The 25841-nt window shown below is 38.5% G+C and overlaps 3 long non-coding RNA genes across 4 annotated transcripts; all 3 read left to right on the top strand.

The window, feature by feature from the left end:
* The first annotated feature begins 337 nt into the window (after nt 1-337).
* On the top strand, nt 338-6427 carry LOC144246705 (uncharacterized). The gene is made up of 3 exons (XR_013340382.1): nt 338-703; nt 5098-5191; nt 6318-6427. It is a non-coding gene; the product is annotated as an uncharacterized LOC144246705 (long non-coding RNA).
* Nucleotides 6428-15192: 8765 nt separating this feature from the next.
* Nucleotides 15193-17365, top strand: LOC144246704 (uncharacterized). Its single transcript, XR_013340381.1, has 3 exons — nt 15193-15338; nt 16197-16225; nt 17322-17365. It is a non-coding gene; the product is annotated as an uncharacterized LOC144246704 (long non-coding RNA).
* A 2322-nt stretch (nt 17366-19687) lies between these two features.
* Nucleotides 19688-24240, top strand: LOC144246703 (uncharacterized). 2 transcript variants are annotated; one of them, XR_013340380.1, is made up of 4 exons: nt 19688-19714; nt 20752-20885; nt 22587-22751; nt 24218-24240. It is a non-coding gene; the product is annotated as an uncharacterized LOC144246703 (long non-coding RNA). The 2 variants fall into 2 exon arrangements; XR_013340379.1 differs by lacking the exon at nt 19688-19714 and having other exon boundaries at nt 20547-20885.
* The last annotated feature ends 1601 nt before the right edge of the window (nt 24241-25841 follow it).

Genomic DNA, 25841 nt, shown 5'->3' with positions numbered 1-25841 from the left:
ATGAAATGTCAAACATACACCTTCCACAAGAGAAAATCCAATGGTCATCTGATGATGCATTGGAATCACTACATTGTACTTACATGGATGTTCTAGACACATACTGACATTTTCAGGGCTATGTGGTGAAAGAGAGTTATTTTCCTATTTATTTTCCTTCTATTATTTCTTTTTCAAAAATGTAAGCATCTGCAAAAATACATAAACACTAAAGTAACAAAATGTCACAAAGCTTTGAAAAAAGACAAATATGGTTACATATTCTTTCCCCCGTCCCCCACACCCTCCCACTTCATTTTTTGCATCCATTTTTATTCCAGAAAAGCAGAAACAAGTGCAGAATGTATGCTGCGGATTAAAGCAGCCTGAAGGCATTTCTATAAACCCATCCCCTTACTGTTCATTGCACTGAGAAGAAAAACAGAAAGATGAGATTTCCCAATGAAAGCAAAACAAGAGGCAGAAATATAATCTCATCTTTTCTCAGGAAGCAGGCAAATCTCCTGCACTATCCACTAGTCCTGGAATTAATCAGCTTCTGAATAATACGTTTGGACTGCTTGGTGAGATGATTCTGAGTTAGAAAGTCCCTAAGAAGCCACTCTGCAAGTGGGTGAAGGAAAGAAAAGAAGATATGGGGCACACTATACACCAATTCAAGGCTCTGTTTTGGAAAAATTGGCTCTGCCGTGTCAGGCAACCGGTGAGTGTTTGGAAATTATAAAAAAAAGAATATTTCAATGTTTTTTAGTATCGAATATTAGTATTAGTATTTAGTATTGGAAAGAGTGTGTCTATCGATTTTCCCTTTTCACTGCAGATTGTTAAGGACAGGCTGGCTGCAAGTGGTTCTTGTTTTGCCTGTTGTTGCCTAATTGTTGAAAACAAAAGTAGAGAATGTGTTCAGTTCTAAAATGGCTGAATACAGCAATGCTTCTCAATTTGAAAATGAGACAAGTGTCATAAAAGTTTTGAAGAGCCACTGCTTATCTTTTAATTAACATGAGATCCTAGCAGTACTGGTAAGTAGTGTCGAGGGAGAAAAATCAATTTTCTACACATTACAGGTGCTTATAGGCAATGTAAGAAAGCTTGCATGACTGAGATCAAAGTCTAGATACAGGGAATGTATTGTGTATTAAAATGGTATAAACTTCTTAATTTCCTTTCTTATCTGCTCTCCAAAGCCTAATTTAACCTTTCAAATTCCAATATGCAAAATAATGTGGCAGCTACTTCAACAGAAGTCAAAATCAAAATGATGAAAATTAGATATGAGATGTCTTTTATCTTTACTGTGTTGGAAACAATTTTTTAGGATAGAAGGAAGTTAATTTTCTCAAGTGAGAGAACATTTTTGTGGGGAAAAAAGGTCACTTCAATTAATAGTTTCACACAGATTTCACTTGTCTATTATGATCTGGGGATGTACAGTGAAGCATGTTGGCTGCTTTGGATAGGATTATTTCAATTAAATAAACACACAGCTTTCAGTTTCAGAAATATTTAGCCTCAATAAAATAGTGATTTAGAGAGGAATTTCTTCCCCAAAGTAACGAAACTGATGCTTTCTAATATAAAATATACTTTTGGGGGGAAGGATGCTGTTGGTCATATTCTTTTCCATGCAGGAACAGTTTTATATGTTGAATTGGTGTGCATCAAGTGGCTTCTCTGTATCTCCTGTTTTCCTGCATGTGGATCTATTTCTCCTCTTGTTTTGTGTAGTGTTCCTTCATATATTTCTGAAGGAAAAGAAAAATCTTAATTCATGTAAGTGGTAAGTTTGTCTAACTGGTAGATTTCCTGAATAGAGAACTCCTCCAAGCTGGGAATTACAAGGGTGATCCAAAGCAAACTTTATTCTGTCTGTTGAGAGGCAGAAGGTGCCCTGGGGAACTTGCAAAACCTCCTTGTGTGCTGTTGTGCAAACACTGAGCTGTGAAGGTGCTCCATCTACAGTATGGGAGGAGAAATCCAGGTGGATCGTCCACCTGTGCAGAGGTGGTCAGATCCTTGTGAATCTGAAGAGAGAATCATGATGATCTGATGTGCTTCAGCTCTGTTCCATATGATGCAGAGCTGTCTGTGAGACAATTTTCTCCTCATGGCTACTTATCAGCAGTTAGGGCTGGAAGACAAGTGAGGGCTGTTGAACTAGCAAAGTGTCCTGAGTGCCATGTGACATTAGTCGATATTACACTGTGTAGGGTGAAGGAGTTGTGACAGATGTAAGAGTTCTGTAAAGAACAGGTCTTGGGACTGAAATTCAGGTTGGCGTCATCACCTTCTATCAACATGATTCAAAGGCACGACAGGTTCTTTTGTACATTTTGACTTGTTGGCATTTGAAATTGAAGTTGTGCCAAAGACGCATTCTCATTTCTGTTTTCAGGAGCTTTTACTTCAGAACTACAGATTCTAGGAACTCAGGACATACACACTACCAGGCTACTTTAGTTTTCCATCACTGCATTAAACAATGTTTATTACCATCCAGATTTGTAGCTAGGTAAAGGAGGAAACGTGATTCCCAAATTCTGATGCCCTAATTTAGAGGACAATTGGAATTAAAATCAGCTGGGTCCTAAATCTCTCTCAAAACTCACCATTCCTCCCAGGTCCATCTCCCCAGAATTTAATGAGCTCTCATGCTCCAGTTCCCCTCAGTGCCTGGGCAAAGCAGCTGTGCAAAGACTGCAATCCTGCAATGTTGCAAATTCTCTTTCCTTTTAATCTTCTGTGGGCAATTTTCCTATTTGAACACAAGTAAGCCTTATACAGCACCATTACTTTCCCATATTTATAACAAATAACTTGTTAAGATCAGTTTTTCATGCTTAATGCCTACAGCATGCTGGTGGTTCATTGTGTCCTCCAGCCTGTTATTTCATCTGCAGCTCTCTTCTCAGTTCTTATCCAAAATTCCCGTCATCAGGAGCAGCAGTCCCTATCCCAGCTGAACCCTCCTCCCATGGGCTGTGCCAGAGATGGCTGTGTCTGACCCTGATTGCCGCCTGGGTTGCTGGCTCAGCCTTAGCCCTGGCTCAGCGGGAGCTCTGGGCTCCCAGCACAGCGGTGCCTTGCCGGGCAGCCCTTCCTGGCACGGGCCCGCTGCCCTGGCCCCGCCTGGCTCCTGCCCCTCAGGAGCAGCTGGCTCCTGCCCCTCAGGGGCAGCTGGCTCCTGCCCCTCAGGGGCAGCTGGCTCCTGCTGTGCCCCGAGGCGGCACCAGGGAGCCCAGCCTGGGGCTGCCCACGGCCTTCTCCTGTCAACGCCTCGAGCTCTGGTCTCCCACCTTGCGCCCGAACTTGTTGTGAGACCTCCCCCAGGCACTGCCTGTGGGCTCTTATGGTGGTGTGTGTGCCCCCAGGGACGGCTGGACCTTTTCCAGGCCCTGCTAGGCAGCCTGGTGACATCCTTTCCCAAGCCTCTTCTGCAGTGCCCCTTCCCTCAGCTGCTGCAGCTGGCTCCATTCCTACAGAGAGCCCACGGATACTCTGCAGCAATGACTCTGCTCCACAGCAAGGCCCTCCATCTGACCCCAGACAGGAGGAATGGGGATGAATATACCAAGGAGGAGAGGATGCTGTCAGGCTTCTGGGCCTCTGCTAAGTTTAATGTCTCTGAGCAGCCCAAACCAAAATTGGGCTTCTGTGCTCTGCTGCCTGGAAGAAATCCAAGAGACACTGCACTCTGCCTTAGCCCTTGTGCTTTGCAACTCTTTGGCTTGACCTGCTGTGTCATCGACTGAGGATGTGGATTCCTGGTTGAGGCTGGTTGTGATAGCAGCCTTTCCCTGCTCCCCTTCTGGGGTCTCTGGATGGGTCCCCTGCCCTGCTGGGTGGCACAGATCCCTGCACCCTGTTACACACAGATCCCTGCACCCTGGGGAGCAGCCAACCCTTGCTGATCCCTAAAAGATTGAAATCACCATCCTCACTTTTATTAGGTTGGCTCCTGTATTGTTTTGAGTGTGATCAGTTTAGATAAATGGTGATTTCCCTAAATTTCAGGAAACCTTTAGCTGTCTCATGTCCAGCACAGATGTCCTTCTCCACAGGGAAGACTCTGCCACTGGATTTTGGTCTTAAGCATTCTGTTATGGTTTTTAGGCATTTTTCTGACATGCCCAAGTTTACTTCTGTGATGGGATTTGGTTAAACTTTGACAGTTTAGAAATAAAATTCCCTGTATGCTCCAGAGAAGTTAACAGCCTCTAATGGGGGTCTTCAGTATGGCTGTTACTTCTACTGTGTTTCTGTCCCTATTCACCCTTTCCTAATGCTGTTATCAGTGAATCTAGAAGTCTTTTGAAACTTGCCTGAATGACTGTTTCTTCCTTTCCGCTGCAGCAAACTGACACAATTGCTTTTCTTGGTGTTTTTTTTTTTCTTCCTTCCAATCCATTTGGAAATTTGCCTCTCTGCAGAGGCATGAATGTGCACTGTGCATGTGTGATCTGCTCAGAGAAGACACTCAAAATCTGAGTTGCATGGCACATTAGCTTGTGTGCCTTGTCATTGTGGCCTTGGAAATGGGAACACTGGGATATGAGAAATGTGGCTGTGGGCAGCCTCAGGCCTGTTAGCTTGGTCTCACTTGTCTTCCTCCCTGAAGATTATGAGGGTGGCTTTTGGAGAGCATTTGAGTGCAGGTGATAGAAAGGATGTAATGGCAGCAGCCAGGGAGTCAGGGAAGGGCAAGAAGGTGTGCTACCAGGAAAAGCTCAGAGGAGCATGAAGAATTGCATCAGGGTATAGAATGCTGCTGGCTTCTTAGGAGACTCAGGTATAGGAAAGTTGAAGGTCTCTGTCATCACCTTGCCAGAGTCTCTGTCTTGATCTCAGGAAAGTATCTACAAACACTATAAATTGAAACAAAAACTACTTTTCTGTTCTGAAAATGTGCATTTCACAGTTATAAGGATTTCAAATAGAAGTGTCAGTTGTTAGTTTGCTTTAATGGTCTTGTTTTTCCTTAAATAGTTGTAGAGAGGATGTTTAATGCTTTTATTTTAAAGTAAAATACGTTAATTTTAATGATTTTTTCCCCAAACCCTATGTTCTATAGACTGATGTTCTAATTTCCTTTTTCAGGTCTTCTCTCTCACTGAAATACTGTGGCCATGTGTACTTTTCTTGATTCTAGCTGCCATTCGCTTCCAGGAGCCCCCAAAATACAAGGAAAACTGTATGTCTTGTTTCACTTCTGTTCTATTTTGGTTGCCTCTACTTGTAGAAGTATTTAGCAAACACTAAAGACATCCTAGAAGGGGGAACTTAAATGTAGTGGAGTCAATGGAAAGAGTCCTACAGTGGGATTCAGTCTTGTCCAGCTAAAGATCTGAGGAAACTGTTATTTATGTGGGAAAGAGATGCAAAGTTTAAGATCTGATTGGTAAGACAATTTTTAAATATCAGCTTTGGAGTAAGGGAGATTACTTGGGTTTTAGTTGTATTTATTGCTTTCTATTGAGTATTGGAGTTTAGATGACTGCCTCAGAGGTGGTTATTTTCAGTTAGACAAGATGAATCTTACCCCTACTCACTTCCTGGGATTGAGAATTAATATTTTGTTAAATTCTTCCATTTCCTTTAATGCTTAAAAACTTGTTATGACTCCCTCCACCTCACAAAGCCAATTTTGCTTTTATCTTGTCAAAATATAACTTCATTTAGAAAAGAATTATTTTTGACATTATAATCTATTCCGTTTTTTACTTTGTTATTCACTAATGCCAGTAAAACAGGGATGAATCAGCTTTAGCTACATTAAAAATCAGTTTGGTAAAACAATTCTAGATCTGAAGAGTCTGGAGAGAATGTAGCCTGCATTATATATATTTACTTTATGGAGAGCTGTGGATAATTCCAGAGATATGGAAAAGTGGCTTTTTAGACAGTCTTGATTGATGCATGTTCAGACATTGCTGAACACCAGTTCCTTCATTTTTTGAAAGCCTGTGAGAAAAGAGGAAATACCACTTTGTGCAGAAGTCTATATTCCAGTCCAGGTCACATGATTTTCGGCAGAAGGGTCAGCAACCACAGGATGCTACAATAATGTTATTACCAGGAAAATTAGCTTTTCAAAGATTGCTCTCAAATGTCACATGTAGCTTGTTGTTACAATCTGATGCAGAGGCTACTCATTTTCTGTGGTGACTGAGTTTTTCTTAAATGAGACACCTGAGATTGATGCAATTTCATTGCTTGCAGGTGACAAAGAGGCTTTTTAGGGCAAGGGAACACAGTGTGATGGTACAGTTTGCTAGTGCAATCTTACTGGTCTTATTTCTGCTGCTGCTTGGTTTTAGGTTACTTAGAAGCTCGTGATTTACCAAGTCGGGGCCTTTATCCTTTCATGCGGACCCTTTTCTGTAACGTTGGTTCAAGATGCAGGAATGCCAGTTCCACAGCACAGAGACACAGCCGCTTTAGGTGAGTTATGTGACTTTGACAGAGCTCTCACCATCACAGTGCATCTTTTTTTAACAGAAAAGGTTCTTACTGCCTTGTAGACAGGAAAAATAAGAGCGGTGTTATTCTGTGCTAAAAGTTTCCTTCAGTGTTCTTAAGGTTGCAAAAGATGTAAAGCCTGATTCATACCTCTTGCTAATTTTTGTTTACATTTCTTGGCCATTTCATGCTAGTTTTGGATACTGAATGCTCTTTGGGGGTAAAATTATAGAGGTACCTTGTCATATTCTTTCCCTTTTGCTGCTACCATGTGAAAGCATGTTTTTATCCTTTACTAGAGAGTCTTTTATTACATGAGAGTGAAGCTGAGCACCAAAGTTATATGTGGATTTAAACTTTGAATAGTCTGGGACATGGTAGGAGAAGTGAACCTAGAAAAGCAAAACAAAAATAACTTTCATATAAGACCCACAAAGGGCCTACAAGGAATAGCAAAAATTCTCTAATAAGAAAGAGCTTGGAGAAGTTACCCATAAGAAGTCCTTGTCACAGGATCCTAGAATGCTGAAGAAAAAATATTGATTTGAAGTTGGATTTTTTCTTTAAGAAATAAAGTAATTTCATCTACTCCAAAAATGCTTGAGATGCAAAGACACTAATGCAAACTGGCTGAAGGATATAGTCATAAACAGCTTTTCAAAATATGTAGAAATAAAGTCAAATTAGGGTCAGCTAATCAGAATATATAAATTTATATTTGTATATTTATTCCTAGAAAAATGATAATATCTACCAAATGATCTTTGAGGGCTGAGCCAGGTGTGTCAGAGCATCAAATATTTATGGTTTATTATTGTAGAGGTTTATAGGTAGCAATAAATTCAGCATACAGCAAGTTGGAAAGCTTCAGTATCACAGTAATAGGCCATAATACTTATCTATTGATCTAGATGTCTGCTTCAGTTATTTGTACATATAGAGAACTGCTGATTGAACATTAGACCATACAAAATAAACCTTGTTTATGGGCAAACACGTTCTACATAAAGTAGAATTTGTTACTAGAATTGAATTCTTAACAATTTAAGCCACTATTAGTCAAGATGCATTATTACACAAGATACTTATAGACAAAAATACCCCTATTAAAATTCTTCTCTGCCTCCTCCCCCTCCCACTAATACAGTTAAAATTGTTACATGACCACTGAGTTTCCAGTACTTTCTCTGGGTTCATGCTCACCTTTCCACTGCTGCTCTGGGTCATGTAAACAGCTGCAGATAGATGGAGATGGGGTTGTTATGGCAAGTCATGATATACAGTAATATATCTGGAGGAATGTGGTGTTGATGGCTCCTTTTTTCACTTGAGGATGCACTTAGGATCACTTGTGTTTGCTAGTATGCTTTTTTACTTTGCTTGTTTCTATTGGTCTGCAGCTCTGGGATATATTCAAGTTTATGTGGTACACCTGAATATATATGGTGTCTTTTACACATGTTAACTACCTGTTATTTTATCTTGATACTTAGAAATTTACTTTGTCCAGCTACAGTTCTGAATTTTAACTAAACACTGGTGACTTTTTTATAGCCCTCAGTGCCAGCTTGTGCCCCACCTCTTATCATCCCAGATGCTCCAGTACAGTTCATCTCTTCCCCACCTCTCATGGCCTCACCTATTATGCTGAGCCCATGTTCTTCTGCACTGCTTTGTTAGCCATAAATATCTCATCTTGCACTGAATGGTTACTTGCTACTTCTATCTGTATAAAACTATGATGGTGTTATGCAATGACAAGTGAAAATACAGTAAATAGCCAGAGTTGTCTGGCCAGGAAAATTGAAAAAAGGTAAACAAACCCAAGTAAAAATGAAAACAAGACAAGTTTGGGCAAACTAAAGATGGCAAGCCCCTGTGCTGTGGTCTTTCAAACTCAGTACAAAGCCTGTAGCCTCTTACTTGCAGTAGCAATTCTGTATTACTGGGTTAAAGAGTTACCCTAACTCTACCCTTTAAAAAAATTGTTCCCTAAAGGTATAGCTTTTATTTACATCACGAGTTCAGATGCCATCTAAATGTGTTGAATCTCTAGAAACTATAAACTATATTGACTGCTCTACATGATTATTCACACTGTTTTGACTAAACTGCCCAAATTATGTTCCAGCTCAATAGAAAATCAGGAAAGAATTTCCTCGAGGCAGTCTTAGACCTACTTAAGAATTATTCAGTGACTTTCAATTATCCAACTGAAAAATAAAATGTACGCATGTATCCATATTTAGGCACTCAATAGGCTGCAGTGAGTAGCATATAGCTTAGGTAAGGAAAAAGACTAAAAAGGTAGGATGAAGTTCATTCTGAGGTCAGCCTGTTCCACCAGGTCCATCAGTATAAATTAAATCAACCTCAGGGCTGCTCTGACTTATGCTGGCTGCCAACAGCCTTAGGAATATAGACTGTCAGTTTGAGCAGTCAAACATAAGTGAATCCAGTCCCTGCTGACTGGAGAGATGGGGTGTCATTGGAACAGTAATACCAATTATCTTCCCTTCAAGGTTTTATATTAAGCCATAAGTCTGATAAAGGAACATTTTTTTGTCAATAATATTGCATTTATTAAAAGTGAATCTGAGACTGCATAATTTGCATGGACACAGCTATTTTTTTTCACAGTATGTAACACTTTGATGCTATCACTTTGAAATGTAGTAGTTGTCTTTGGGAAGAAGTAGTTCTATGACTACTGTTGGAATATTCATGGAATCCAAAAACTACCAATAGCTGTTTGTCATGGAGCAGCACCCCTCATGATGGGCTTGAGCCCAGGGTGAAGTTAACCTGGTGCAGGCTGTGCCCTCACAGATGTGTCCCTGTCCCTTCAGGCAACAGCCTGTGGTGTGGTGAGAAGATGAGCCAGGTGAAGCCTACAACCACATTAACTTTGATTTGTAGCAGGATCTGCCCCCTCCTCTGATGCCTTGGAAAACATCCAATTGCAAGAGCTCTGTGGCTTTGCTCTTTGCTTCTCTTTTCAGCCACTGCAAAAGCTGCTGGCTGGCAGCTCACTGATATGATTCCCTAGCCTGACACACCCACTGGTATCTCAGAGCAGAGGAACAAGGAAATATTCAAGAGCTCCCATGGCAAAGGACTTTTTTCCCTGTTCTTTCCAAATGTTCCACTCACCACCTCATCTTAGTGGAGCATAAAACTGAGAGCATGAAAATAAGATAAAAACCACGCAGCCCAGGGGTCCTGTGGCTTTACAGCCATGCAGGTGGATGGAAACATTGTAATTTCCCAGTACTCTGGATTATCTGGCAAATCTTGCAGAACACGGTGGGATTTGCCCTTGCAGTTTAGACTCCTTGATCTATGTTAGTTACACTTCTCAATACCTAAAAGAAATTTAAGCTAGTCTCAGACTTAGAACTGCAAATATCATTAAAACAAGACTCTAAAATGTTATTTCTAAGCACATTCGGTTATTTCTCTTTGTTTTGCTACGAGTAGTAACAGCCTGAGCAGCCTCACCCAGTAGATGTGATAGAAGTCCAGGTCTGTCACTTGTGCTGGATGTGCCACTCCTACCCACATGGTAGCTCTGTCTCCTTTTGCACCTGACTGGGCTCCTGGGTTCCTTGCCTTGTTGGGGCTGTCTCTGGAGCCTGTAACACACCCCTGTGTCTGCCTACAGGCTGGAGTCCTGAGGGACAGTGTCTCATTGGTGAGGCCATGGACTCTTCCAGGGTTGCCCAGTTTGTAGCTTGGCCCCCTCCTGGAGCAGCTCTGCTCATCTTCTCACTGTTCTAAACTTTTTGCTTTATCCATACCTGGCCTGGGTTCTCCAGTGGAGGAGCATCAGAAGAGCTTATGCACCACAGCAGGTGTGAAAGAATAAAATCAAGGAAGGTCAAAGCATTAGCAAAAGTCTGTGTAAGAATTGCTTAAAGGGTTAGATTTTTCTTTAATGACATATATCTTCAAATGAGAAATAGTTCTTCCAGATAGCTTATGGGTGCAGCAACTTTCTGCAGTATTAACTCTGCAACTTTTGTAGTTGCAGGCTGTGTAGCTGAAAAATAGAAGCAGTTTTTGTGGCCTTGCTTATAGATTGCCAGAGTGAGGAGAAAAGGAAATTTAAACATGGGTTTTCTTAATTTTAGAGCAAATTAAGACAAATATATTTTTTCAGTTTGTTATAAATGTTTAATCCATTACATTTTAGGAAGGTTATAATTGTAACAACATGGAAGAGAAAGATCTTTCTGTGAGAGACACACAGTATGTTGTTGTCCAGCGTGGGTATTGGTATTGGCTTATAATACTGATATAGTGCAGAATGGAAGCCAGCTGGGGCTTTGCAATTTTAGAGAGAAATTATTAATGTGGTGACAGGGGTGAGGTTGAGATGAGTTTCCTGAGATGCTTATGAAAATCACGAGTCTAAAAGGCATTTCGCATCATGGCTGAGTTCTCAGATGAGCTCTGAAATGTTGTTATTGTTATCCTGAGTAACTGAGTACTTTGGACAGAATTAATGTTTCTGAGTCATGGCTTTAGGAAATGACAATTGCTTTTACATGTTCAAAGAGACGCAATCTTTTTGCAGTACTTTGTCACAATCAAAGCTTGTACCAATGTATGTCTATAGTTTGATTTCTGTTCTCATGAACTTTGTGGAAATCTACTGTTGAGGGAAGAGCTACCATGGATGATAATGAAATTTTATATGCACATTCCCCAAACACTTCTTCTAACACCCTAATTCTAATTATGTATGTCCTCTCCCATGAATTTCTGGCTTCCTCCTTTTGTCCTTTTTATTATCCCTTGCTTCCCCTCTTTACTGTTCCTAGCAACTGCTGCTAGGAATTTCCTTGGAACAGCTGCTGGACTTCCTTTACACATTCTCACACAAATGAGTTAATGCAGCCTTCTGCTGCAGAAAATACACTTTGAAGGCTCTTTGGGAGAGTAGCAGTACAGCAATTAAGTACTTTTATTGGCATACTAGCTGAAAATTTTTTGCTTTGACTGTCTTTGCATCTGGTTTTGAAGTGTAGTTTCTTATCTTTCTGGCAAGATGGTGACATCTTCCTGTATTTTTCTGTTACCTGTGCTGAATTAAGAGATCAGTAGTAACTTGTAATACTCTTATTAGGAGCTAAATGTAGTCCTCTATTACCATGTTGGAAATATATAAAATTGTTTAATCTTAGCATAGATATTCAGCAAATAAGACCTCTGTAATTATAAAATGTATTTTGTAAAACTGAGCCTGATAACTAATGTCATACCTGCTGCCACTTCCCCTTCAAAAAGAGGCTGTGCTCAGATCCAAGAACAGCAAGAGGCAGGTCTGTGGCAATGATGGCAAAAAAGGGTCACAAATGACAGCTAGCTGACATGGCTGCTGACCTGGAAATCCCCACAAAGCTAATAGCTCTCACAGCTCACAGCCAGCATGTCCAAACAGCTGCTTTTGGACTGCTGAGAGGCTTGTGCTTAGGAAAGTGGCATTTCTATGGGTCTTTCAGATTGAAATGTGACTTCTCTTCTGTAACAGCTGGGCCTTATGCCTTGGATTTGCTCCTTTTGCCATGCCCTAAATATCTACATCCCCCTAAAGTTTCTCAGCTCCCTCCCCACTTTTACCATCAATGTGGTTTCCCTGCACTTTGCCCTGTAGCTCTTCAGAGCTGTCGGAATCTGTGGTATTGATGATTTCTAGATTGAAAAAAGTCTCTGTCTTTCTGCTCCGGTGCCAAAGAAGAAGCCATAATTCGTCTGTGCTGTTTTCAAGGTTGTTTATTCTGTTTATCTCTAACATGTTCTGCTGCCCTGCCGCAGGTCTGTCCTGCAGGGCAGCGTGTGGGGCTCTGCCTTCAGTGGGATTTACAAACATTATATACCAGAAACTATGTGTGCTATATTTACAATAATGTGCCAATTATCTATCCTCTATGTTGTGCAGTGTGTCCGCAGCCTAAACCACAGTGAAACATGGAGAGCATGAAGGAGAAAAAGGACAAGACACACCCAATTTCCTCCATCTTCTCCCCTTTGAACCCCTAATCTAGAAACTTAAAATTTTACTTTTGCACCTGTGCCACACTTAATTATTACTCATATCAAACACTCAGAGCTTGTAATTCATCCTATAAGATTGAAAACTCTTTTCCATGGACAGAGATCAGAGGCAGTGTCTCTTGGGGCTCTGTACAGGGGGGTTCCTGACCCCCTGCCAGGGTCCCAGGCCTTCCAGGGCAGCCAGAGGGAAGCTCTGGATTCCCACACAGAGCCACCATGCTCCAAATGCTGTCTGCTGTTTTCTTTAATGTTTCTAGTCTGTATCCTCCCAGTCTCCTTTCCCCAGCCCCGTGTGCTCTGTGGGACTTCACAGGGCAGCAGCTTGTATCCTTAGTCCTCCAGCCTAGGAGCAGTGAAAGGACAGTCCTGCTGAGTATGCTGTCAGATCAGCCTGTGTTATCTAATGTGCTTCTGCTCTGCATCAAACAAGTGGCTAAAGCACATAAAATTAGATGCCAAGAGGATGATTTTTTGTGTTTCCCTACTGTTTATCAACCCAAGCTTTGCAGATCCAAGGTGCAGAAGAGATGGTGATGGGGAGAGAGTGGAAAGAATTAGTGATTCCTTCTGTCACTGCTATCTGTACCCCTGCTGCTGGCAGAAGGCCAGACAGCCCCAGCAGCCACTGGAGACAGGACTGAGTCCTGCTGTGTGCTCCTATGTGATTAAGGCCTTTTTTCCCAGTGCATTGTTGTTTGCAATTGTTCTAAAACCATGAGGTTTGTAGATGGAGATGCAAGGCTTGGATCTAGTTTGGAGGGCAAACAATGTAGTCCTCTGAATACTTTTTATTTTAAATGACCTTTCCAGAAAAGTTTAGTGTTCAATTTTAAGTTCAGCAAGTATTGCGAAAAATCCCAACAAAACTCAACACCACCACTCCCTACAAAAAAGACCCCCACAAAAACCCCAAGGCAACAAAAACCTGTAGAAAATCCCATGGAAACTGAGCTAGTGTTTTGGCTTTTTAATGTTCTGACTGTGGCTGCTGTTATTCTGGTGAAGTGTTATTTTGGCTTGACCAGAATAACATGCTTGTTCATGCTCAAAAAGCAGAATGCTAGGAAGATTTCGGTATGTAGGTAGTGTTTTGGTTCTTTGCCAAACACGAGTATTCTCAGCTGTCTAAAATTTTGGGCAGTGGGAGTTTCAGTAATATTGGAATTTATGAGGTAGTTTTCAAAGGCAATAGCTAAAGTGCAACTTCTAGTCACCCTAAAAGCCACTTTCTGAACAACAGAAAGCTGCTTTTTAAAACTCCACTTAAAAGGGAAAGATATGTGTTGAGAAAATGTCCTGCCTTTAGCCCGCTGAAGTTTGAGGATGGTGAAAGAATTTTCCAAAATGCTGTCTTTTCTGTTAGCCAAGTCAGAATCTAAATAAACTGTACTGAAACAATTCAGAACTTGATTGTTTTAAGATGAAATTTTATTTGTTTCCCTTAATCTGAAGTTGCAAACAGCTCTGTGAGTGTCTAAACAAATGAGTGTCAGGGAGGGAGGAAAAGAGAATTAAGAGAATGAGAAAGTGGTGACTGATAGCTTTCTTTGGCTTGTGAATTGATCTCATTAGGCTTTTCTTTCAATAGGTAAAAATTGTGCTGACATCAAGTATTGGCATATAAGCTTGATGGGAAAGCACTGTAGCTCTTTATTGTATTTTTGTGAATGGGACAGGACAAGAGGCAATGGGCAGAACTAATACACAAGAATTTGCACCTGAATATGAGGAAGAACTTTACTGTGCATGTGACTGAGCACTGTAACAGGTTGCCCAGAGAGGTTGTGGAGTCTGCCTCACTGGAGGTAGTAAAGAACCATCTGGACACAATGCTGTGCCTTGTTCTCTAGGATGATCTGCTTGAGCAGGGAGGTTGGAGCAGATGACCACTGTGGCCGATTCAACCTGAACCATTCTTTGATTCTGTAACAGTTAATTGTGCTTTTGATTCAAAATAGCAAAGTTTTTGCTAGGCAGGATGTAGATCTTAAGATAATTTGAATGTTCTATTAGATGAAACAGAATTCAACTGCCTAGTAATGTGCTAAATGTAATTTTTCCCTTCTTTATGGTGTTTTAGGAGGGTCTAAGTAATTTCGTCCTGTAAAGAGGCATTTAAGTAACTCTGACTTCTGGTTTCATTTAAAAGTATTGTTAGAAAATTGTGCAATTGAGTAGTCACCAGCTAGCATTGCGATAGAGATAACATTTACCAGTGGTATGTCTGCAAGCTAAAATCAGGAAAAACCAGTAATAAGAATAAAATGCTGCTTTTATACGTTGCTGCATGTATTTGAAAAAAAACCAGTTACCTTAGATGCAATAGGAAAGCTTGAATTTTCTCATCAAAAAACTGCCACCAGGACACATGATAATCCAGGGGAAAAAAGTTTAGTGTGTTCAAAAATATTAAAGAGTTTTTGGATGTGTCTCTTCTTGGCTGCTGCCAGAATTGGCATAGGTGACCTCAGCAATTTTTCATTGCCCACTTTCCTGAGGTTTTGAGACCCAGTGCTGCAACTTGAATGCTAATGAATTTACCTAAGTAGAAATTGTATAAATACATAATTGTTAAAAAAATATTAGAATACTGCTGTATATACACACTTTTCAGCTACTTGATTTCAGTGTGTTACCTCACCTATCTCTCTTTTTTCTGTCAAAAAATAGTGAAAGGCCCCAAAGTGGTCCAGAGAGAGCCACTGGACCTGATTTAGACTTCATGGAAGAGATAAAAGAACTTGCAAAGGAATTTATTGATACTACAGAGAAAGCCATGGCCTTAGAAAAGCTATGGGAAGAAAACTCAAGGCTCTCAGGTAAGCTGTGATTTTTCTAAAAATTATTTTCTTTCTTATTGGTTAGTTATAGCCATCAAACAAAAGAATAGCTTGGTATTAAAAATAACATTAGGCAACTAAAATTTTAGCTGATCTAAAAAAACCCCCAACTTTTATAATTACCAACACTGTGGCCATCAAAGTTATCAGAGAAAAAAATTAGGTTTCTAAAACTGTGCCCTTGTATACTTGAGTTACTAAACACTGAGAGGAAAGCTTAAAAGATAAGGATTAAAATCAGAGTACAAGGTTGCTTGGTCTAACGTTCATTTAAAAGTAGATTATGAGGATTTAGCTCTCCCTCCCTGTATTTTTCTGTTGTACTAAAGAGTATAGGAATGGAAAACAACGAAATCTCACACCTGGTGACCTTAGGTGACCTTCAATCTTGCACTGAAAGAGTGAGACTGGAAGTAGCAGGGTCTGAGTTTTCTGTTCCATTTCCCCCACGGTGCACAGCCTTGTTGCTGTACCGTTGAAGACCTCCCACTACCCTGTGTCTCTGGCTGAGTTTTCAAGCAGAAAGATTTAGGTGAAATCACAGTTTGCATGCCTGGCTGTCTGGTAGCTAGGACATTCATGTAGTGTTGGTATGAAGATTTTTGCCTCACTTAAAAATTGAACAGTAAGCAACGTTCTTTAAATTGTTTTTGTGATTACAGTAAAAGTGTTAGGAAGCACAGAAAATCAAATGGACCTATCTTTGGGATATTAGTTGCTTCATATGTCTTTACTTTTCTAGAAACATCCTTTGTGCACTGCTTGCTCTTACTTATAATATTGATTTTTCTAAAGCTAATAATGCTTCTCTTAAAAAAAAAATATTTAATTTTACAGGGCTCCATAACATCACCACTTTTCTTACTGTAAGTATTTTTTACAGTCAATTTCTAGATTACAGTTCTGGGATACATGGGTCTTTATTATAATGGTTAGAAATTTGTATCCTGTCAAGGTTAAATAGACTAAAAAAAAAAAAGTCTTTGAATGAAAAAATGATGTCTTATAAATTTTATAAATTTAATAGATGTTCAATGATTTCTACATTTCTTACTTAAACCAGTCTTATTTTTTAGTAGCTAAAATCCACAACAATTTGAAGGATGTTTATTATTAGGAAGAATTTAAAAGTGCATCTATCAGATGTATTTTTTTCGCTATTTGATTGATTGTTACTGCTACTTCATGAAACCTAGATTTCCAGTTTATAACTTAAAATTAGCTGTTAGTTTTTAATTGCTCATAAGATCTCATTGATTGAAAGGAGCCATATCAATATGAAATTTAATTTCTTGAATGTAACATAGAAGAGTGTTTTTCTCAACATTAAGAAAATATTAAATTGACAGTAGATGATCATTATTAGAAACAGTGCTTGTATATACACAAGCTTATTTTTGTATAAGGCATGCTCATGTCACCATTATGCAAAAAAACCCCTAATGAGACATTAATTTAGAGCAGCAAGGACTGCATAATAAAAAAGTGTGATAAATCCTGTTTTGCATAGGCATTATATTGTGTAGTCCTATGAAAGATGTTGATTTATCCCAGGCAGATATCTTTAAAGAGCCATTCTTATCTGTTATTATTTGAGGCCCCCACAAGCCCTGCAAAGAGCTGTGAGGCAAGGATGGTAAGGCCATCAGGCAGTCCCCTGATCTATATAATTTCTAAGTCTAAGCTTAGAAATTCATTGTGGGCTTGAGAACTTAAAGAGAATCTTTCCCTTGGTTGCACCTCTGAGCAGAAAGAGATGTCTTCAGAAACAAAGCTTCCATGAGGTCAAAATACCACCAAAATAATGTGGTATATTGCCAAATCTAGAGGTATGTTTTCACATTCAGAAAAAATGGTTCAAAATTCAAGAGGGTCAGGGAAATAATAGGCATCTCCTTTTTTTAATTTTTTTTTTTTCTGTTATTGGAAGTGTAGCATGTAATTCTTTTTTTCCACCTAAAGATGGATTTGAATGAAGCAGAGAAAATTATTTCTAGAGCAGAAAATCTGTACAAGCAACCATATTTCTGGAACCTTCTTCATTCACTCCCTCATCTTCAACTGAACAGCTTTTATACAGAAGATGAGTTAGCTACCATAACACAGTTTCTAGAAGATATTCAAAAGTAAGTACTTTCACATTCTTGAAAGTGCACTGTTTTAAAATTTTATTTGCAATTTTTGTTATTCTCATTGTCTATTTTATGAAATAAGCATCCTTTACACTGTAAAGAGGCTAACATTTTCTTCGCTTTACCGAATTTTGCTTTTATAAAACTGTGTTAGGAATTTTCACCTGCATTGATTCCTTTATAATGATGTTTCGCATCCCTGCCAGACTCAACAGAGATGCCCTAGGAATCTTTGATAAGCACTTCCATATTAGCAATGCCTGAAATTAGCCCATCACATAATAGGGCTTTGAACCTTGCAATGTACTTTGGGGGTCTTTGAAAGACAGAACATATACATATGAATATAAGAAAATAATAGCTTTGATCCTAATCAGATCTGAATGTATATAGCACTTGGTCAGTAAGGAAAATTACTCAATTTTGTTTCTTAAGCCTCTTGCTGTCAAAATAGCTTTAGGTGTTCTCTTGCAAGAAATGAGGCAGTAAGAAAAAACACTTCAGGGACTGTATTCTGCATCATGTAAAGGACAGCTGGATTCAGAGGAAGACGTAGAATTAAAGCATAGACCAAGACATATATTTACAGGAATTTTCAGTAAAAGAATGTTATTGTTAGGTGAAAGTCAGATATGTATTTGCCAGGATAGGCAGTTTGTTGTAGTAGGTTGATAAGCAATTGTCACTGTAGTCAAATAACATAATCATAAAGCAAGACAAGCCCTCTGAACCTGTGTGCCTGTGCTAGACTGGCCATGTACCTCACAAGCCTTAGGCCATGGGGAAGCAGGGGCCCAAAGATCATGAATGAGAAAATACTGTGCTGTTCTACCATCCTTTATCATCCCACTGTCTTTTTTTTAGACTAAAAAACCCCAAACCAAAGAAAACCAATAGAAACAGCTCCCCACTCAGATAAGAAGGATATGATGACATACCATTTTTTTTAAAACTGGGAAATAAGTTTATCTTGCAATATGTGGATTGCATCTATGTTGGCACTTGATTTTTAGAATTTATTTATTTTTTTCCCTTATGCCTGAGGAATTTGTAACCTTATTTCAGCTTATTCTCTGAGCTATTAACATGCAAAACTACGTAGGACACTCAGATGTTTACATGTGGGTTTTGGTGTTTTCATTTGCTTAGGGTTTTTTAAGATTTCTGTGCCCTTCTGTAATCAAGTCTACCCTCATTAATGCAATTTGGAAAGCAAACCACAAAACACAGTGCTTGTTTCTTGACTAGATTCATATTACTATATAACATTCTAGTGGTCCTTTCTAAGGCAGAATTAAGCCAGTAGAAAGATTCTGAATTTACATTTCCCACTTCCAGGTCTGTACCATCTTTTGCTGTGTCTCTCAGAGGTACTTAACAAATATTTTCACATCTATATGACTGGCTTTGAGGTTTTGTGGTAGGGGTGGGAATTTTTTTTTGTTGTTGTTTATTTCCCCTTCTTTTTATGAATGTTGGAAACTGATTATCCACTCTGGAAAACTGGATTCTTATTTGGATAATAAGAAAGGATTACTCTGTAAGAAATGACTAGTAAATTTGACATAAATTTTAAGTAAGTTGCAGTTATATTAACAGAAATTTTTTTCACAGCTAAGGTGACAGGGACTTGTTAGAAATTCAATAGGTATATTTTTATCAATGCATTCTGTAATGCACTTTGTTTAACCTCTTGTGAGAACAAGTATTATGTTGCTTTAAAAAATATTTTTCCTGCAGATTGATGGGAAGTAAAATGTCAGTATTCTGTGTTGATTCTGCCTTCTTGTAGGGAAAACAGAGAATTTTTGTGATAGTTTTGCTCTTATGCTCTTATTTTTCTTCTTTTTTTTTTTTTTTTTTTGTTAGAGGACATTGGTCCCCTCAGGACACATTTCCTTGATGGAAATTGGTTGATCCTCTAACTGTAAAATCTCAATTGTTTAATTGTTCAATTAAACAAATTCTAATTTCAAAAAACATTGCTTTTTCAACAGTAAAAAAAGTGTTTTATTATTCAGTTGCTTGAAGGTTGTCTCTTTCTAGCAAGTCTTTTCAGGTTTTTGGGTGTATAGAGCTTGACTTTTGTTTTATTTTCCACTTTCAGTACCTTAGCATCACTGAAGGATTTAACTATGATGCCACTGGGCCAAAGTTTTTATGAAGTGGTGAAAATGACGCTGAATTTGTCTGCTGCATCACTACAGGATAGGAGCCTAGAAGGTAAGAAATTTGCTTCAGATTTTCTTTGAACTACCTAATAAGCATGCTGGAAATATATGATAGTAACTTTGGACCTTCTGCTAAGTTCCTGACGTGCAGATACTAAACTATATTGCTGTAGTGATAACCCACTTTACTGGTATGCTTTTTAAATACTGATAATTAAATTTTATCAGACTCTGGCAACTATCAGATTAAAAAAAAATCAAATAAACTGGTCTAATACATTAGAAAGTCATTGTTTAGCAATGAATTTTGGAGACAGACTAAATAAATGCAAGGGACAATTTCTTCCATTTGATGGAAGGGAGAGAATTTTATTTTGGACATGTATGTTAAGCATTATGACTTGTTTACTTTTAGCTTCATTTTTCTGTTTTTATAAATTCTACTGTCAGCTGAAGGGTTACATTTCTCCATCTGCTGCTTCACTATGGAAGATGAGTTGAATTGGAGAAGGTAGGCTGGCCCCAGGAAAACAAGAGAAGGTCAGGAGCAAGTTTCATGGGGAAACTGAAGCACACAATGTATAGGTGCAACTGTCTGCTTGGTGTGGAAGGTCAGGCTAAGAGTAATATGCAGTCTAAATCCCACTTCAACTACAAAAGTGAAGGCTGATGTGGGACAAAGGTGATGTGCTGGAGCCCTCGCACAGAGGATGAACTTGATTTCTCTGGAACTTCTAGTATTATCCTGTTGCTCTCATTCTCAGTAGTGATTCACACCCAGTCCATACACACACCTTTGCATGCCTTTGTGCAGTTCAGAATGGTACCCTATTGAATTTCCTGGCAATTGCTATGCAGGTGCATCCCACCATCATCATATCAAGTGCTGCAATTCCATCACATTAACTGACTTTACCACTAATGCAATCATGGGTTTTAGCCTAGGTAAATTTGTGTTCTGGTGCACACATCCTGCTGTCCCCAAAAATCTGGGAACATGATACTTGGATCTCAACAAGTGAGAACCACCAAGAAATGACATGAATAAAAATCATTAATTACATAAACAAAAGATTTTCTTTCTTTCAGCTTTTCAATACAATCTTTCTTTCGGGGATGTTTTGTGGAATCCACCTGCTGTGATAGCAGAACTTGAATCCAGGTTTGGTTTTGATGGCCCTCGTGTTGAGAAACTGTTAAGTTACACAGCACAATTAACAGAGGTAAATCAGTTAAAAATTTTGGTGTCTATCTCTTTGATAAATTTTTAAAATTTGTACCCTGAATGTATTTTCCTGCATTACAGAAGCTTAGCTTTGTTAAGCAGCTACAAGGTTACTATATATCCTGGCTTCATTCCCATCAAATAAATGTTTAGCTTGAGCTGAAATCTCTGCACGTGAAGATACTGATAGGTCTAGTTGTATACACTAATGAATTTATGCTTCTCTGAAGTCACAACTGTATATGGCAGAGTCCTGTGCTTATTATCCAAACCTGTAGAGAATTCTGAGGATTGCTTCACTGAGCTTTTAAACCAAATCCTTGATTTGAGTCTGACAGGATTAGTTTGTCTGGTAGCATTTTTCATCTTGTTTGCTGGACAAATAATGCCTGTCTCTTCTGTGTGTAAATTAAGGGGGACCAGGAGACCTTTCTTCTCAGTCTTGATATGAATGTCTCAGTGGTGCTTAATCAAATATGCTGGTGATGCATCACATTTAGAAGAAAATCTTTCTTCAGATAGGACATTCTAAACCTACCCTCTAGACCAAAGTGGTCTGTGCTGATCTGGTTTGACTGCAGAAAAATGGAAACATCTTTTGAATTTGCACTGAAGTCCACAGTTTGTTCTTCGCAGACCAGTACAGTTTTCTATACTCCAGAAGAGCTCATTGTAAAAATAGCTGATTTAAACAAATGGATAAATTATTAAAAAAAAACAAAACAAAAACAAACCTGACTTTTGAATGACCTTTTAATGAAATATCAGTAATGGCGTTTTTGAGCAAGTCAACTACATTCAACTGCAGCTTGGTAGCTGTGGTTGACTATGAAATCCCAGGCTAGTCACTTGGTAACTATTTAAACTGGTATCTCAATATTTTGTGCTTGCATTAGAACATTGAAGACCATAAAAACCTATGAAAGCAGATATGGAAACCTGGATAATGTATGTTTGGAGCCCTTCAGTTCTGTATCTAATGTCCCATTTTGTTTGGTGTCGAAGCACATGCAAAATCTTATGAATTTATGAATTCTCTGGTCAAAGTTGAAAGGAACAAGGATGTAAAGTATCTCAGAAAGGCAACAACAGAATTAAAATGTGTGTTATTGTTTTTGTAAGCTTTAATAATATTTATAGGCTTGGGAGTATTTAATTATTCATCACAGAATTTAAAAATTAGTCTATAAGGAAAAAATTCTGTTCTCTTGGCCAATCTCTTGAAACCCACCAACCTCAATTTAAAACTAGTCTGATGCTTGTAATCACTGGTTGAGATGCATCATTGTACTAAGTGCTTTTTATATCAGTAATTTTTTTCTCGTGAGGTTATTTCAATATAGTTATGCTACTGAGGGGTACTATATCATAATCAAGTTAGTTCAGCACCAGCATGCAAATTACTGTAGAAGTAGCAACACCAGTGTAGCTAAGGTGAAAATTCCTTCCATATACAACTCTCATCATTTTGCCCAGTGTGTATGAGCACCTTAATGGGGCCACTGGTATTTTATACAGCTGTCTGCATGTAGAGTACTTTGAAGTATGTGCCTGGGAATGTGAGGCTAGGTTAAATGGGATTTGTTCTTGCTGAAGAGGCTATTGTTATTATTATTTTCACTAGATAAGTAAATTGATAGGAGAGATAACACTCAACAATGCTTTTGAAATACTCATCAATTCCTTGTGTCCTTGTCAGATTCCCACAGGAGAGACACTGGAGCAGTTTGTGTGCTCTGCTCTGGCTGTTGTCCCAGAAGATGAAGCAAACAAAGAGAATAATGGAGAGGGCTGTAATTCTACACAGCATGAGGCCAAACTGTATCTTGTTCATGCTGTCAGCAAGTTCAAACTCTATGCATGGGTAACTTTAATAAATTAATAGTTTAAATTCCCAGTTTTTGCATGTAGGTTATCAGCAGTAACTTAGTAGTAACCAAGTTATCTATAAAATTGTTTTAATGAACTTTCTTGATAATAAAATGAAATAATCCTTATAAAGAATCATTACAGTGGAAGTATAATCTATCATCATGTGTCCACTTAATCAGATTTTCTCATTAACGGAGATTCAGATTTGAAATGTAACAGGGAATGTAATGAAATATACTGCAATGCAGAGACCTGTCAGAGGAAACTGCCTACTGTTCCAGTAACATTTACTGTTCCACCTGAGACTGAATGTTGGACAAAACTGAAAATTGACTAGACACCTCCATTGATATGTAATTAATTTTTTTCCCCCTCACTGTCTCCGGCAATAGTGGCTGAAGCAAGATAAAAGTATACCTCCAGTAGGGACCCTTAAAATTCTACTCTGGCAGAATAGCTTGCCATGCATTCTCTGTAATGACATATGTGTAGTAGCATGGATGAAAGAATTAAACATTCACATATTTCCAAAGAAAAGCACCCAGTTACCTTAACACTGGTATTTGCTTTTATACTGAAACATACTGTTTTTCTCCATTAAATAAAAAAATAATGTATTTAAGAATCTGCTCTGGAGATGCAATATTATTTAAAGAGAACATGTAGAGCTTCCAATGTATTTCCTCAAAAATGTAATCTTTGAGAAAGTTTCCCTGCTGTATGATGATGTAGGAGGTAATAAGTCAATATGATTGTCAAAACTAATGCACTAAGTTTGCTGTAATAAAATCCAGTAATAATCTCAGCCATGATTTTAAAACTCTTAGCATGGGTTAACAATCTTATTATGGGAACCATAAATACTGTAAGCTGCTGGCCACTGTGAATTATCTTGGTGATCAAAATATCACTTAGAGTAAATCTGGCAATAAGAAGAAAGGTAATAGTGAAGGAAAGGAGAGCAGTCAGTAGTTTTGGCCAAGCCTTGTTATGTTTATTTCTGGGCTACACAATGGGAGCGTTCGGGCTTCTTCATCATCTCTGTGTTAAGGGACTCCAAAAACATTAAGGTTGCTATCTTCCATTGTATTGGCAGTGTAGGCAGAAGTCTGGTAACGGAAGCCTGAGTAATTGGCTGTGGAGGTCAGCTTTTGGTTGATTTCTGCCTAAGTCCATCTTTTTTTCCATTCTTGGGTCTTTAGGCAAGGTCAGCACCACATGGGATGTCAGTTGTCTGTGGGCTGTAGCCCATTACATTGTCAGCTTGACTGTCAGTCAAAAGTGTATTGAAAATCAATGTTTGTCGCGTCAGTCATTTCAGAGTCTAGAGAGGTTGTTAGGGAGAAATTTTGGTATCATTGTTGATTGTGTGAATTTTTTTAAAGACATGCAAATTTTGTGTACTGCCTAAGAAAGCTTTGATTAATGAGATTTTCTGTTTTGCACTCAATCCACTAGGTACTTGAGCAATGGCTTGACAGCAGCAGTCTCTCTCAGAATCTCCTTCTGGATTTTAGAAGAATCATGGCTAATTTAGTGTCTCAATTTCTAGATGACAGGGAAGACTGGAAATTTTTTTCAGAGATAAATACCCTGATCCATCAATGGAATGAGAAATTAGACACTTACTTTTCAAAAGGATATGTTTCATCTCATGATTGGTAAATTGTACTTATCTTTCTGCAATTTTTCTTATCAAATTAGATCCAGCTGAATATTCATTTTCACTTTGCATTTAATTTTTTTCTGGTTTTTGTCTGTTTTGTGATTTTATTTTTTATTCTGTAGTTCAAAACCTTGTATACAGTCAAATAATTGTGCTAATGCTTACATATTCTGGAAGACAAACTAAGTTTGTGCTTCAGAATAGAGCTTCCTACAGGTTTAGCAGAGGATATGACTACTACATAATCAGGACTCACAGGAATCAGGAACTGTGGAAAATTGGCATTTGGAAATAGGATACAAATTAGTTATCTTATTCTGTGAACAAAGTTGGATTCCCACAAGTAGTTGGTGTGATTCAATAATACTTCTCATGTATAGCAAGTCCAGTGCATGTGAAATATTTAGAATTTTTATTGTAAAAGTCAACACAGTTTGGCAGGAGATCTTGTAACAGAAGCCTTCAGCAAAAGCTACAGCCTATGGAAAATGGAATTTTAAACACATAGAATTAGCTGTATATGATGTAATTTGCAATCTCATCTAGGGCACTCTGAATCTATGATTTCTTTTGATGTTTTTGCACTTTCCTTACAGTTTCAAGTTCTCTGGTTCATGACTTAATGCAAATGTATGAAGATGCGGCTGTAAGCCCTGTACTTATTAAGAATTATATGTTTTTTTAAGATGTTCAAATATTTCTGATCTGGAAGGTTCTACAGAAGAGTTAAGCTGTACATAAGGGGAGTAAATATTTGTCAGCAGAGGCTCAAGAAAGGTCTATGGCAGAGCACAGGAACTGATACTTCCATCTTTCTAGAGGCACACTGGATGACTTGCATCATTTCTGGGAGTTACAATATTGGCCTCAGTTTCTCATTGCTTGTAATTATTTGTTCATATCAAACAGTATAACTGGAGGAGATATGATTCATGTTATACAAGTCAATATCTGAGGATACATCTGAAAGAAACGATTCATTATCAACTAGTGAGAGAGAGATTGCAGTCAAATTGTTCAAAAATTTAGTGGGTATTTTGAAAGTTGGTTCTAATTTATAAAAGGAAACTGCTGTGCTGCTGCAGTTGTTAAGCAACAATGAAGTATTTTTTCAGCTGTTTTACTCTTTTATTTGCAGTACACCATGTTTTTGTGTGCTCTACCTCTGTTGATTGCAGAGTCTGGAGAGAAAGAAAATATATTTTAGCAGAAGATATTTTCAACTTGAGGCCATTACATTCAAAGGCTCTTTTTTCCATGCACCTCCTCTTGACCAATCTTATGGGGCTAGTAATTTTTATATTGATAAATAATAGTGACACAATAGTAACATCAGTGGGTACATTCTAATTTTCACAATGATTTTGTGTTTTTGTAGATATTAAAATAGCAGTGTTCAGCTATCAGGCAGTCAAT

Source organism: Lonchura striata, chromosome 1 (assembly GCF_046129695.1).
Source record: "Lonchura striata isolate bLonStr1 chromosome 1, bLonStr1.mat, whole genome shotgun sequence".
Classification (NCBI taxonomy): domain Eukaryota; kingdom Metazoa; phylum Chordata; class Aves; order Passeriformes; family Estrildidae; genus Lonchura; species Lonchura striata.
Note: the sequence above shows the minus strand (reverse complement) of the source record. Positions and strands in the feature narration are given on the sequence as shown.